Genomic DNA, 14275 nt, shown 5'->3' with positions numbered 1-14275 from the left:
ATTTGGGACCTCTGATGGGCAGCAGAGGGCCTCTCTCCCTGGTGCTCCTGTTTTCTCCAGACGCCCATTTACAGCTTCAGCTCCTGTTTTCCCCAGCCCCCCATTTATGGCTTCAGGTCCTGTTTTCCCCAGCCCCCCATTTACAGCTTCGGCTCCTGTTTTCCCCAGACCCCCATTTATGGCTTCGGCCGTCATTGGTGCTTCAGCAGGCAGCACCTCTGACACCAAACCTATGGACACCACACCTCCTTCCCAGGCTGTCATTTTGCATTCGGCACCTGTTTTCCCCAGCCCCCCATTTACGGCTTCGGCCGTCACCAGTGCTTCAGCAGGCAGCAGCTCTGACACTGTACCTATGGACACCACACCTCCTTCCCAGGCTGTCATGTACCATTCGGCTCCTGTTTTCCCCAGCCCCCCATTTACGACTTCGGCTGTCACCAGTGCTTCAGCAGGCAGCAGCTCTGACACCGTACCTATGGACACCACACCTCCTTCCCAGGCTGTCATTTACAATTCGGCTCCTGTTTTCCCCAGTCCCCCATTTAAGACTTCGGCCATCACCAGTGCTTCAGCAGGCAGCAGCTCTGACACCGTACCTATGGACACCACACCTCCTTCCCAGGCTGTCATTTACCATTCGGCTCCTGTTTTCCCCAGCCCCCCATTTACGACTTCGGCTGTCACCAGTGCTTCAGCAGGCAGCAGCTCTGACACCGTACCTATGGACACCACACCTCCTTCCCAGGCTGTCATTTACAATTCGGCTCCTGTTTTCCCCAGTCCCCCATTTAAGACTTCGGCCAGCACCAGTGCTTCAGCAGGCAGCAGCTCTGACACCGTACCTATGGACACCACACCTCCTTCCCAGGCTGTCATTTACCATCCGGCTCCTGTTTTCCCCAGCCCCCCATTTACGGCTTCGGCCGTCACCAGTGCTTCAGCAGGCAGCAGCTCTGACACTGTACCTATGGACACCACACCTCCTTCCCAGGCTGTCATGTACCATTCGGCTCCTGTTTTCCCCAGCCACCCATTTATGGCTTCAGCCGTCACCAGTGCTTCAGCAGGCAGCAGCTCTGACACCGTACCTATGGACACCACACCTCCTTCGCAGGCTGTCATTCTCCAGTCTGCCCCTGTCTCCAGGCAGAAGCAATAGGCATTTCACAGGGCTGTTCCTAGTTCTGGGAACACACCACCCAGTGGCAGCAATGCCTCAGCCCATGCCTCGACTCATTTACCTGCAACGCCGGCCAACAGATAGACCAACACTTCAAGCTTCCTTAGACCCAGGTCTCCCATCTCAGGCCACATTGGGGGCCAACGATGGGCAGAGGCCTAACGATAATTTTCTATTGGGAAACCCAGCAGCCTCAGCACAAGAGAAAGTCCTAGTCGCTCCTGCAGCCTAGCCACCGCGAGTCAGCATCATGCAGTCAGCTTTGCCAGCTTCCCTATTCGCCACCACCAGCAACACGCAGCCGGCCTTTGGCGACAACCCAGGCATTCTCCCCAGGGCTGTGTCCGTTGCTACTGGCTTTGGAGTTGCCACCAGGATGCCCAGTACTGGGGACAGTAGCTCGCTCTTTGCCGATACCACACCGGGCCCACTGTTCAGGGGACCTGCAGCCCCTACGGCCGGTGGGAGCCTTGGAGTCGGTGTGTCAGCCCCAGGCCTCACTCATTCAGAGGCATCCAGACCACTTAACTTTGGGGCAGGACTAAGTGTGGCACTCAGCACCGCTTCTGTTCCTACTTCGGGCCAGACAACCTGCCATCTACCTGACCACGGCAAGGCTGCTGCAGTAGGAGGGGCAGGCACCATCCCAGCATTTGGGAACATATCTGATTCCACCTTAAATCCAAATACCTGGGGCCCACCTGGACTGAATACAGGTGGTACGGTGATGGCAGGGGACAACACCATCCCCACGATGGGAGGCCCTAGTGTTTCCACTTGCCGTCACTGCACACAGGGCCCATCTGGACGTAGGAAATCTACTTTTAAAAGTTCCATCACCAAGGAGAAGAAATCTGTGTCAATGGACATGTCAGTTTCCACCTTCCATCAGAGCACACCACATCTGTTGGAGTTGCAAGTGTGCTTACCACCCGTGGGTTTCAACACACTTCTAGTTCTACCTTATTTCCAAGCACAAGGGGCCCACCTGCCCACAATCTAGGTGGTGGTCGTCTAGGAGGGAACAACATCATGCCCATGACTGGAGGACCTGGTATTCCCGCTTACAACTGGGACCCACCTGGCCAATACACAGGTGGTGCGGATGGACGGCACAACATCTCACTGGTGCTGGGAGGCCCTGTGTCAATACCTGCCATCAGACTTGGAACCCATCTGTGCTGAGAACCAGGGGGGGGGGGCATGGGGGACAGCACCACACCTGCTGTGACTGGATACACTTCTGGTGCCACATTCATACAAAGCACCTGCCCCCCCCCCACCGGTCAAAACCCAGGTGGTGCCATGGGGGATAGCACCATCCATATTTAGAGAGGAAGCTCCACTCTCAGGAAGAACACTGGGGTCCCCGAGTCAGGACACCCCTCTGACTTAGACGGGCCAGCATTGTGTTTGGAGGCTCCTGGTCAGGACAGCTGTGCCTGAGCTCATAGGAGTCTGGCAGCCTCATAACCTGCCCAGGGCTTCATAGGAGCCACCAGCTAATTCCTTTCTTCTATGAAGAAACTCAACAAATGAAGAGCAGATCTTATTCTGCAAACTGTGTGTAACCATGAATGGACTTTGCCTCACTGGAAAGTGGCTCAGCCCCTTTAAGTGAAACTTAACCTCCTCTCTTCCTACAGCAAGCCGGAGGACCACACCTCAGGGGTGTGCAAGAGTGTGTGTGTGTGTGTGTGTGTGTGTGTGTGTGTGTGTGTGTTGGAGGGTGAGGAGCATATGAGCTCACTTCAGAACTACACCAGACTTGAGAAGTTCCAGTTAGGAGAATGGAAGAGAGCTGGCTGTATCATCCACTGTGCCATCCCTGGCTTGACTGTTAACTTGGCGGACCCAAGCTCCTGGCCAGTTTTCCCTAGACTTGGAACTGGCAGGATGCCCACTGCTGTTTTCAGATGCTTCCCTTCCCCCTATGTATTTGCCTCAATGGGCCCTTCTCTTTCCCAGCTTTATGTACATATATATATGTCAATAAAACCTTGTTCATATTAATCTGCTTCTGTTTATGTGTCTTTACTCACTGACTCAGCTGTAGAGGAAGAACTGACATATGTGAGTGGTGATGTGTGAGCCAGACTTAAGACACCAAAATTTTGTGTCCCAGTGACTGGGATGTGGAATTAGGCACACATTATGGCTGCATGTGCTGACTCCTGAAATCTGTTTTCAGTGTAACGAGTGACAATCAGGAGGAACTAAGGTCCAGAGGAGGGAGAGATGGGGTGACTCACCCTGGCTTCTCTATATGTCTCTCTGTCCCCTCACCACTCCAACCACACTGGAGGCTAGAGAATCCCTGATGTGTGATAAGGAACCACACTTAATGATTGTACTTTTCAAAAATGTAGAAATGTCTTTTGGGGCATCTTTTTATTCAATTGAGACTTAGGCCAGTCAACTTCATATATTCCCTTTACACCCAGAGAGGACAGATTTGGCATCCAGGTCCATGTGTCTAGAGAAACAAAGGAAGAGTTCATACCTGCTCTGTAATTATTGAAAACTTAAGTTGACCTCAAATGTACCATGTTGCTTAAAATAGCAGAAAAGATCCTCTTTAATAACTGGCTTGGCTCTGAGCTAACCCACTAAAATATCAAATCACAAGAGTGACAATTATGCCCAGTTCTGGCTGGCCCTAGAGTTCTACTGGGCCTCAACTAGGTTTCATAATGGCAAAATTCCTGAGTCTGTGCAGCCTATCTTCCAGTTGGAAGGGAGAACAGAAACCCATGTACATTATCTGGTAGGTTCGCCAGGAATAAATGCTATGGAGATTAAGCAGTATATGGTGAGGTGAGATTGTGGGCAGAGAGGAGCAAGGCTTTCAACGTAAACGGTAGACAGGATAAGTCTTACTGGGAAGGTGGAATTTGAACAGTCTAGAGGGAGGCAGATGAGTCAGACATCTGAGGGAAAAGCATTCCAGATCATGGGAATAACCTCTGCAAGGCCCAGAGGAAGGATGCCAGTGTCCTCAGGGAAGAATTAGTAAATAATGTGGCTGGAATAGAGTCAGCAAGTAGGAGGGAGGGAAGGAGGAAAGGAGGACAGAGGAGATGTGTGTAGAATTCCCTGCATCACCATTTATTGACTGAGTGATCACAGTTAATTCAACCTTCAAGTGTTTCAGTGAACTCAGTGCTTTTCCTATGGCCTATTGACCTCTCAAGAGTTTTGGAAGGATAAAATAATGTAGGGAAGTGACTTATAAGCCACTGTTACTGTTCTATACATAAGGATAGATGGATAGACAGGTAGATATAGATAGACAGATACGTAGATAGATAGATACATAGACAGAGAGATAGAGAGATAGACAGAGAGAGAGATAGAGATAGATAGAGAGATAGATAGAGAGATAGATAGATAGAGAGATGGAGAGATAGACAGATAGATAGACACACAGATAGATAGATACACAGATAGATATAGATAGATAGATAGATAGATAGATAGATAGGTAGAGATAGATAGAGAGATAGATAGATAGATAGACAGATAGAGAGATAGACAGAGACATAGAGAGATAGATATAGATAGATACATAGACAGATAGATACAGAGATAGAGAGACAGAGAGAGAGAGAGATAGATACATAGATAGATAGATAGATAGATAGATAGATAGATAGATAGATAGATAGATAAACAGAGTTAAGGACTGAATTTCTGTGCCCACCCCCAACCAAATTCATATGTTGAAACCCTATCCTCTTATGTATGATGAAATTAGGAGGTGGAGTCTTCAGGAGGTAATTAGGTTTAGAAGAGGTCATGAGGGTGAAGCTGCCATGATGTGATTAGCTCTTATAAGAAGAGGAAGATACACCAGAGCTTTCCCTCTCCACCATGTGAAGAGACAGCAAGAAGGTGGCCCTCTACAAGCCAAAAAAGAAGGACTCACCAGGAACTGGATTTGCCTTGATCTTGGACTTCCCAGACTCCCGAACTGTGTGAAACGTCTGTTGTTCAAGACACTCAATCTATGATATTTTGTTATAGCAGCCTAAGCAGACTGATACAGATAGGTAAACAGGGAGATAATGATTGATAGACGATAGATAGATAGATAGATAGATAGATAGATAGATAGATAGATAGATAGATAGATAGATAGATAGATATACATACATTCATACTCACTTCAGTGACAGATGGAGATACTGCACATATATGTATGCTTAATGAATTCCTTCTAAAGCTTTCACTTGGCAATTCAAATGGGAGATCCCCTTTTTAAAGGGAGCATAAAAGTGCTTACTTTTATGAAGTACACAGGTGGAAAAATATAACAGCCTAAAAATGCACAGCACTGAGCCTAGTGCAACATTTATGAGATTAGACCTGTAAAAACAAAGAACACCATCACAGAGAGGCTTCCAGACTCCTCCAGGCACCCAGGCGCCTGATTCATTTACTCTAAGTTGTTTGTTATGGTTCCAGAGGATCAAAACTCCTGCTCCCGAACCTTTTCTGTTCTGTTCTTTTTTAGATTCCATATATACGTGTTAGCATATGGTATTTGTTTTTCTCCTTCTGACTTACTTCACTCTGTATGACAGACTCTAGGTCCATCCACCTCACTACAAATAACTCAATTTCATTTCTTTTTATGGTTGAGTAATATTCCATTGTGTATATGTGCCACATCTTCTTTATCCATTCATCTGTCGCTGGACACTTAGATTGCTTCCATGTCCTGGCTATTATAAATAGAGCTGCAATGAACACTGTGGTACATGACCCTTTTTGAATTATGGTTTTCTCAGGGTATATGCCCAGTAGTGAGATTGCTGGGGCAGGACAGGAATAAAGACGCAGACGTAGAGAATGGACTTGAGGGCACGGGGAGGGGGAAGGGGAAGCTGGGACAAAGTGAGAGAGTGGCATGGACATATATACACTCCCAAATGTGAAAGAGATAGCTAGTGGGAAGCAGCCGCATAGCACAGGGAGATCAGCTTAGGGCTTTCTGACCACCTAGAGGGGTGGGATAGGGAGGGTGGGAGGGAGACACAAGAGGGAGGGGATATGGGGATATATGTATATGTGTAGCTGATTCACTTTGTTATGAAGGAGAAACTAACACACCATTGTAAAGCAACTATACTCCAATAAAATGTTAAAATAAAAAACAAACTCCTGCTAGCTGGCTTCAGAGAATCTCCTGCCCTTGTAGTCACTGCCTCGCAGAAGCAGGGTTGATATCCAGGTTGCTTCTAATAGTTCCACACCTTCTCTCTGGGGTGCCTGGCAATATTATCAGGGACAATTTGTAATTTTAAAAACTCACACTTCTTGGCTTGTTATTTTTAAAAAATGGCCTTCAAAGCTGATAAGAACGATCCTGATAAGGCAAGCATTTAACAAATGTATGAGAGATTTAAAGATAATTTTGAATTTCATGTTTTGATGCATTTACACAGTTGAAGCTATTTCTAAATAAATTAAAGTATTTTTAATGAAAATAATACATGAACATGATAGCAACTCAAATAATACTGAAATTCAACCCGTCTAACCCCAGTTCCCCTCTCCAGAGACAGGTTTTCGCTACTTCAGTGTCACCCCCATAATTCTAAACATTATGTTTATCCTGCTATATCCATTTTAGATCCATTTTAACACCCTAACATGAAGGAGGAAGATAAACCCCTACCCCCACTACTACTCATCACTCTTCTTTTCCAACACATCATATTCATGTCATTACTCATGCTGCTTCTCTTTTGTAACTTCATGGAGTTTTGCTAGCTTTATTGATGGGAGAAGTGGTAGCATAGTAGCTAAAAGCACTGGATCTGGACATGGACCACATGGCTTGGAAGCTTTCTTCCTCAGTTAATTAGCTCTGCAATCCTGAGTAATTCATATAACCTTCCTGGGCCTCTGTTTCCTCACCTGTAAACCGAGGAAATGGATGATACCCATCGCACGGAGTTGCTCATGACGATGCAAATAATAATAAGGCATTTGCAGCCTTTAGTATCCAACACCCAGAAGCTCTCAAGAAATATTAGCTCTAGTATATAGCTATACTCTCAACTTTCTTATGGTATCAACTTTCCCCCTAATCTCATCATTTTCTTTCTGCCTGAGACTATCTGTGTCCCCACAGCTCTCTGTCTTTCCTCTCCCCTTGTACAGCTCACCTTCTGTCAATACCATGTTTGTTTCGTTTGTCTGTGCTGATCACATTTACATTTTCTTATGCAATCACAACAAAGGGTCCTGTGTTTTATCTACAGGTTGACAACAAGGGTTGAAAACCAAGAAGTTATATTAGCTATTTAAGTTTTGCTCAGTCCTGGGGACAAGAGTATGGTAGGACTGTATTTTCTCCTCTCTAGGTATGACGCCCCTACTTCTATCGTTACTATCAATTATTTAAACTCATGCTATATTTTCGTTTGCTTTTGACTTCAACTATTATCTTCTCCCAAGATTTCATTACTTTTCCTAAAATTTGACCCACCTTCTTCTTTTTTTCTCCCTGCACTATTTGCCCATAATAAATTATTTTTAAAATTTTCAAATTCAATATTGTTTCCTTGGCTGGGTCCCATCCTGTGCCAGAACGCTTGTCTCTCCCCTACTCAGTTTGGAAGCTGTAAGACCAAAGTAAGGATAAGATCTTAAAAGAAAGGGGACCAACTTGCTTTTAGGCTAGGCTGGATGGTGGCCTCAAAGAACGAGTTTGGGAGTGTTCCTTCCTCTGCAATTTTTTGGAAGAATTTGAGAAGGATAGGTGTTAGCTCTTCTCTAAATGTTTGATAGAATTCACCTGTGAAGCCATCTGGTCCTGCACTTTTGTTTGTTGGAAGCTTTTTAATCACAGTTTCAATTTCATTCCTTGTGATTGGTCTGTTCATATTCTCTGTTTCTTCCTGGTTCAGTCTTGGAAGGTTATACCTTTCTAAGAATTTGTCCATTTCTTCCAGGTTGTCCATTTTATTGGCAAAAAGTTGCTTGCAGTAGTCTCTTAGGATGCTTTGTATTTCTGAGGTGTCTGTTGTAACTTCTCCTTTTTCATTTCTGATTTTATTGATTTGAGTCCTCTCCCTCTTTTTCTTGATGAGTCTGGCTAATGGCTTATCAATTTTGTTTATCTTCTCAAAGAACCAGCTTTTAGTTTTATTGATCTTTGCTATTGTTTTCTTTGTTTCTATTTCACTTATTTCTGCTCTGATCTTTATGATTTCTTTCCTTCGGCTAACATTGGGTTTTGTTTGTTCTTCTTTCTCTAGTTTCTTTAGGTGTAAGGTTAGATTGTTTACTTGAGATTTTTCTTGTTTCTTGAGGTAGGCTTGTATAGCTATAAACTTCCCTCTTAGAACTGCTTTTGCTGCATCCCATAGGTTTTGGGTCGTCGTGGTTTCATTGTCATTTGTCTCTAGGTATTTTCTGATTTCCTCTTTGATTTCTTCAGTGATCTCTTGGTTATTTAGTAACGTATTGTTTAGCCTCCATGGGTTTGTGTTTTTCACGTTTTTTTCCCTGTAATTCATTTTAATCTCATAGCGTTGTGGTCAGAAAAGATGCCTGATATGATTTCAATTTTCTTAAATTTACTGAGGCTTGATTTGTGACCCAAGATGTGATCTATCCTGGAGGATGTTCCGTGCACACTTGAGAAGAACGTGTAATCTGCTGTTTTTGGATGGAATGTCCTATAAATATCGATTAAATCTATCTGGTCTGTTGTGTCATTTAAAGCTTCTGTTTCCTTATTTATTTTCGTTTTGGATGATCTGTCCATTGGTGTAAGTGAGGTGTTAAAGTCCCCCACTATTATTGTGTTACTGTCGATTTCCTCTTTTATAGCTGTTAGCAGTTGCCATATGTATTGAGGTGCTCCTATGTTGGGTGCATATATATTTATAATTGTTATATCTTCTTCTTGGATTGATCCCTGGATCATTATGTAGTGTCCTTCCTTGTCTCTTGTAACATTCTTTATTTCAAAGTCTATTTTATCTGATATGAGTATAGCTACTCCAGCTTTCTTTTGATTTCCATTTGCATGGACTATCTTTTTCCATCCCCTCACTTTCAGTCTGTATGTGTCCCTAGGTCTGAAGTGGGTCTCTTGTAGACAGCATATATATGGGTCTTGTTTTTGTATCCATTCAGCAAGCCTGTGTCTTTTGGTTGGAGCATTTAATCCATTCACGTTTAAGGTAATTATCGATATGTATGTTCCTATGACCATTTTCTTAATTGTTTTGGGTTTGTTTTTGTAGGTCCTGTTCTTCTCTTGTGTTTCCCACTTAGAGAAGTTCCTTGAGCATTTGTTGTACAGCTGGTTTGGTGGTGCTGAATTCTCTTAGCTTTTGCTTGTCTGTAAAGCTTTTGATTTCTCCATCAAATCTGAATGAGATCCTTGCCGGGTAGAGTAATCTTTGTTGTAGGTTCTTCCCTTTCATCACTTTAAGTATATCATGCCACTCCCTTCTGGCTTGTAGAGTTTCTGCTGAGAAATCAGCTGTTAACCTTATGGGAGTTCCCTTGTATGTTATTTGTCGTTTTTCCCTTGCTGCTTTCAATAATTTTTCTTTGTCTTTAATTTTTGCCACTTTGATTACTATGTGTCTCGGCGTGTTTCTCCTTGGGTTTATCCTGTATGGGACTCTCTGCGCTTCCTGGACTTGGGTGGCTATTTCCTGTCCCATGTTAGGGAAGTTTTCGACTATAATCTCTTCAAATATTTTCTCTGGTCCTTTCTCTCTCTCTTCTCCTTCTGGGGCCCCTATAATGCGAATGTTGTTGCGTTTAATGTTGTCCCAGAGGTCTCTTAGGCTGTCTTCATTTCTTTTCATTCTTTTTTCTTTAGTCTGTTCCACAGCAGTGACTTCCACCATTCTGTCTTCCAAGTCACTTATCCGTTCTTCTGCCTCAGTTATTCTGCTATTGATTCCTTCTAGTGTAGTTTTCATTTCAGTTATTGTATTGGTCATCTCTGTTTGTTTGTTCTTTAATTCTTCTAGGTCTTTGTTAATCATTTCTTGCATCTTCTCAACCTTTGCCTCCAGTCTTATTCCGAGGTCCTGGAGCATCTTCACTATCATTATTCTGAATTCTTTCTCTGGAAGGTTGCCTATCTCCACTTCATTTAGTTGTTTTTCTGGGGTTTTTTCTTGTTCCTTCATCTGGTACATAGCCCTCTGCCTTTTCATCTTCTCTATCTTTCTGTAACTGTGGTTTTTGGTCCACAGGCTGCAGGATTGCAGTTTTTCTTGCTTCTGTTCCACTTTTTTTTTTAATAAATGTATTTATTTATTTTTTTATTTTTGGCTGAGTTGGGCCTTCGTTGCTGCACGCGGGCTTTCTCTAGTTGCGGTGTGCAGGCTTCTCAATGTGGTGGCTTCTCGTGTTGCAGAGCACGGGCTCTAGGTGCATGGACTTCAGTAGTTGTGGCATCAGGCTTAGTTGCTCTCTGGCATGTGGGATCTTCCCGGACCAGGGGTCGAACCCGTGTCCCCTGCATTGGCAGGCGTATTCTTAACCGCTGCGCCACCAGGGAAGTCCCATGTAGGAACTTTTTGTTTATCCATCCTGTATATACACCAGTTTGCATCTGCTAATCCCAAATTCCCAATCCAACCCACTCCCACCCCCTCCCCCTTGGCAACCACCAGTCTATTCTCTATATCCTTGGTTATGTTTCTGTTTCACAGATAGGCAGAACCCAGGCTCTTAATTACTTTGTTATCCTGTTTCCTTGTTAAGAGAGGAAGGGTTTAAGGAAGGCACCGAGAGAGAAGCCAGTGAGCACTAGCGGTGCAAAAGAGTGGGGCTATCAGAAAGCACACCTGTCTCCTTTCCCCATCGTGAGCCTAATTTTTAAACGGCAGAGTATGTAAGAGTATGTGATGACACATCTCTGGATTAAATTATGTCTCTCTGGTAAAACATGTACAGATAAGTCTTTAGTTCATTCAGACTGAAAGGTGAGATCAGAGAAGAGCTGGAGTGTCATATTTCTTCTAGAAGTTCCTGCCTGATTGTTACTAAGAGGGCTACTACAGTACTAGTTAGTTCATTTGTCATGGATTGAGTGTTAGAGGAGCGAAACAATGAGCAAGATGTCGCGTTGGCCCTTTAGCAGTGGAGTGAGAGGGGAAGACACACAGCAGATGTCTCATCCTGCACGTGACATGCTGCTGTGACGGACATATTCAGGGCGTTTCATCAGTGTTTGTGGAAGAAGAGGGGGAGCTGTGAGGCAAAGAAAAGTCATCGAAAGAGGCAGTCCCTAAGCTAAGTCTTAAAGGACTCGTGCAAAACTGGTGAGTCAGCCGGTGAAGGGCAAGGACACTCAAGGCAGAGAGGACAGCGGAAGTCCAGAGCCGTGAGTGTGCGAGGGGTGTGTTACGGGGCCACAGGCACAGGCTCTGGAGCATCAGTGCAGTGTCACCAGGCAGTGGCAAGCGCCCCTAAAGGAGGCAGCGAGGAGGAGGAGAGTGGGTCTTAGCCATCCATGTGCGTGGAGCTGGTTTCCTCAGAAAACAGCTAAGAATGGAAAGGACAAGTTCAGGTGGCATTTTAGACCACTGACGTCAGTATGGATGAGGAATCTGAAGAAGCCTGGAGACAATTATGCCCCACTCTTCTGAGGAGCAGTGTTTTTTATTTTCGAGGGGGACTTTCATGCTGCCACCTCCTCTCCTGGCCCTACTGAAAGGTTTATAGGCCGGCAGAAGGGAGAACCCGGCTTAAGTAAAGTTAATCAGGTTTGCTTACTGCACAGCTTCTCGGGGCTGCTGTAGGCTAATGTTCATTCTGGGTCGTCACAGCAGGCGTATGGTACACAGCCATCCTCAAAGCTATTTGACTCTAGAGTCCTTTTTTAATAGAAGTGTCTAACAACTGGTTCCAGCAAACAGCAATTTGGTAACTTCTAGACCAGGTAATAGCAAGAAGAAAGGGGTCTGAAATAAGGTATAGATGAAGGGAGGAAATAAGTTCTAATTGTATTTAGGAAATTACAAGCAAGACTTGATCTTGGGAAGTAAGGAAGAAGTAGGAGGCGGAGGCTGAACCCCCATCTGTGTGACTAAGGTTGGGTGGTGGTATCATTGAGTTTGGAAATAGGGGATAAAGAACTGAATTGGGGAAAAGACTTTAGTTCTGGACATGTAGAATTTTAAAGCACCTGTAGAATTCGGGAGACAAACTGGTAGATAACCGGACCTGCACGTGAAGACATGGAAAGATAAAAATTTGAATGTCATCAGCACTTAGCAGTCATTAAAATCATGAAAATGGATGAGATTTCAGAGAATTGTGAGTACTGACAACGTTTAAGTAATAAGCAGAGAAAGAATTCTGGGAAGGAGTGAGGTGATAGAGTTTCAAGAAGGAGGAAGTAGATGACAGTGTCATCCTTCAGAGAATGTAAGTGTCCATTGGATTTGGGCAGTTAGGTCCCCAGTGACCTTAGAGCAGTTCAGTGAAGTGGTGGACAAGAAAGCCAGATGGCGATAAATTGAGGGTGTAGGGCTGCCTGTGGGGGCCAGGCGGGGCTAGTGAAGACAGTGGGAATAGGCTACTCTGAAGGAGTTTGGATGAAAAGAGAAAATAATTAGCAAAAAAGAACTTTTTAGAATGAGAAGGACTTATATTTTATATGTTGAAATGAAGGAACCGATGAAGGAGATCCTGAAGATGTAGATAATAATTTAGAGAACTGGGGAAACATGGACATAGGAATAAGAAAAAAACCTTGCACAGTATATAAAAATCACTTGTATCCTTCGAGTTGGATGGATACTGGTAAGTTTGGGAGGAAATAAAGGTAAGAAGAGATAGAAGTTAAATGAGTTTATACTGATAGCCTCAGTTTTCTTTGACACAGATTTTTCAGAGACACATATATACACATACATAATTACAGTTTTAAAATTCTTTCATAGTTACATGTTTTATTAATCATGTCTGAGAAAAGTCATTGATTTTCATTTTGTACAGCATTATCTTGTAAGGACAAGATACAGTGACAACTTCCAAGCTTTTTGCGTATCAGAGCTGAAACTGAAAGTATCTCCATAATTGAATTTTCACTTCTTATTTGTAATCAGTTTATCCTTAGGAGGATACTTTCATAGTGTTTGATCACAGATGAGTTTGGGCATTGCTATCACTCAATAATGTTAAGCATCTGTCAGGTTCTCTCCTATACTATATATTAATTTTTTCTCCATTAAGCAAATATTTATTGGCGGCCTGTGGGAATAAGATACACCTAGATCCTCTTTCCTTGGTATATTCACAAAAGCCTCTGAAACTAAATTTCCAAGTCAGGCCATACTAAGGCCTGGCATAATAAGTTTTCATCGTTAACAGTTTTTTTGTGTTTGTGGGGTTTTTTTGTTTTTGTTTTTTTGAAGCAAGGATAAGACACTGTCTTAACTCAGTAGTTGTCCATTGATGAATAAGTCAAAGAAGACACTGATGAAGTATGGTACTTTGAATATCCTTTCCACAGAATAGGTAACGGGCCGTCCTGAAACTCTGGTGAGATGCTTATCATTTTCAGATCTTGGAGTGGCAGAGAAAACCCTATTACACCTTGAATTATCACTAGAAACAGGAATTCAGCCAAATAAAAACAGTGCCTCTGCCTACTGAGGTTGTCAATTTCCGTCTTAACAAAAGTTAACATTTCTCCTTTAGATTAAAATCCAGAAAAATCCCCTCTGTCCAGGATGCAATAATGGGGTACAAGAAAGAGGAAAGCTGAAGGTATTCCCTCTTTACACCTGAACAGTGAATTCATTCTGATATCAAATATTTGTTATGATTCTGCTATGACCAGGTGCTTTATTGTGTTTAGAGATCAAGTTACCGTTCCTTCTTGGTAAGTAAGAAAAATCCATGTTTTAGGACTCTGAATAGTAACTTTATATATTTTATATATATATATTAAAAATATATATATTATATATAATATATATTCCACCTATTCCACAAAATTGTAATTTTCATCATCTCTTACAAATGATGAACTGTATTTACTCTTTGGAAAGGGCTTATAGGGAATTAAAGTCTCCATATACTTTTCATATA

Source organism: Balaenoptera physalus, assembly GCF_965194825.1.
Source record: "Balaenoptera physalus genome assembly, chromosome: 1".
Taxonomy (NCBI): domain Eukaryota; kingdom Metazoa; phylum Chordata; class Mammalia; order Artiodactyla; family Balaenopteridae; genus Balaenoptera; species Balaenoptera physalus.
This window is presented reverse-complemented; position numbering follows the sequence as displayed.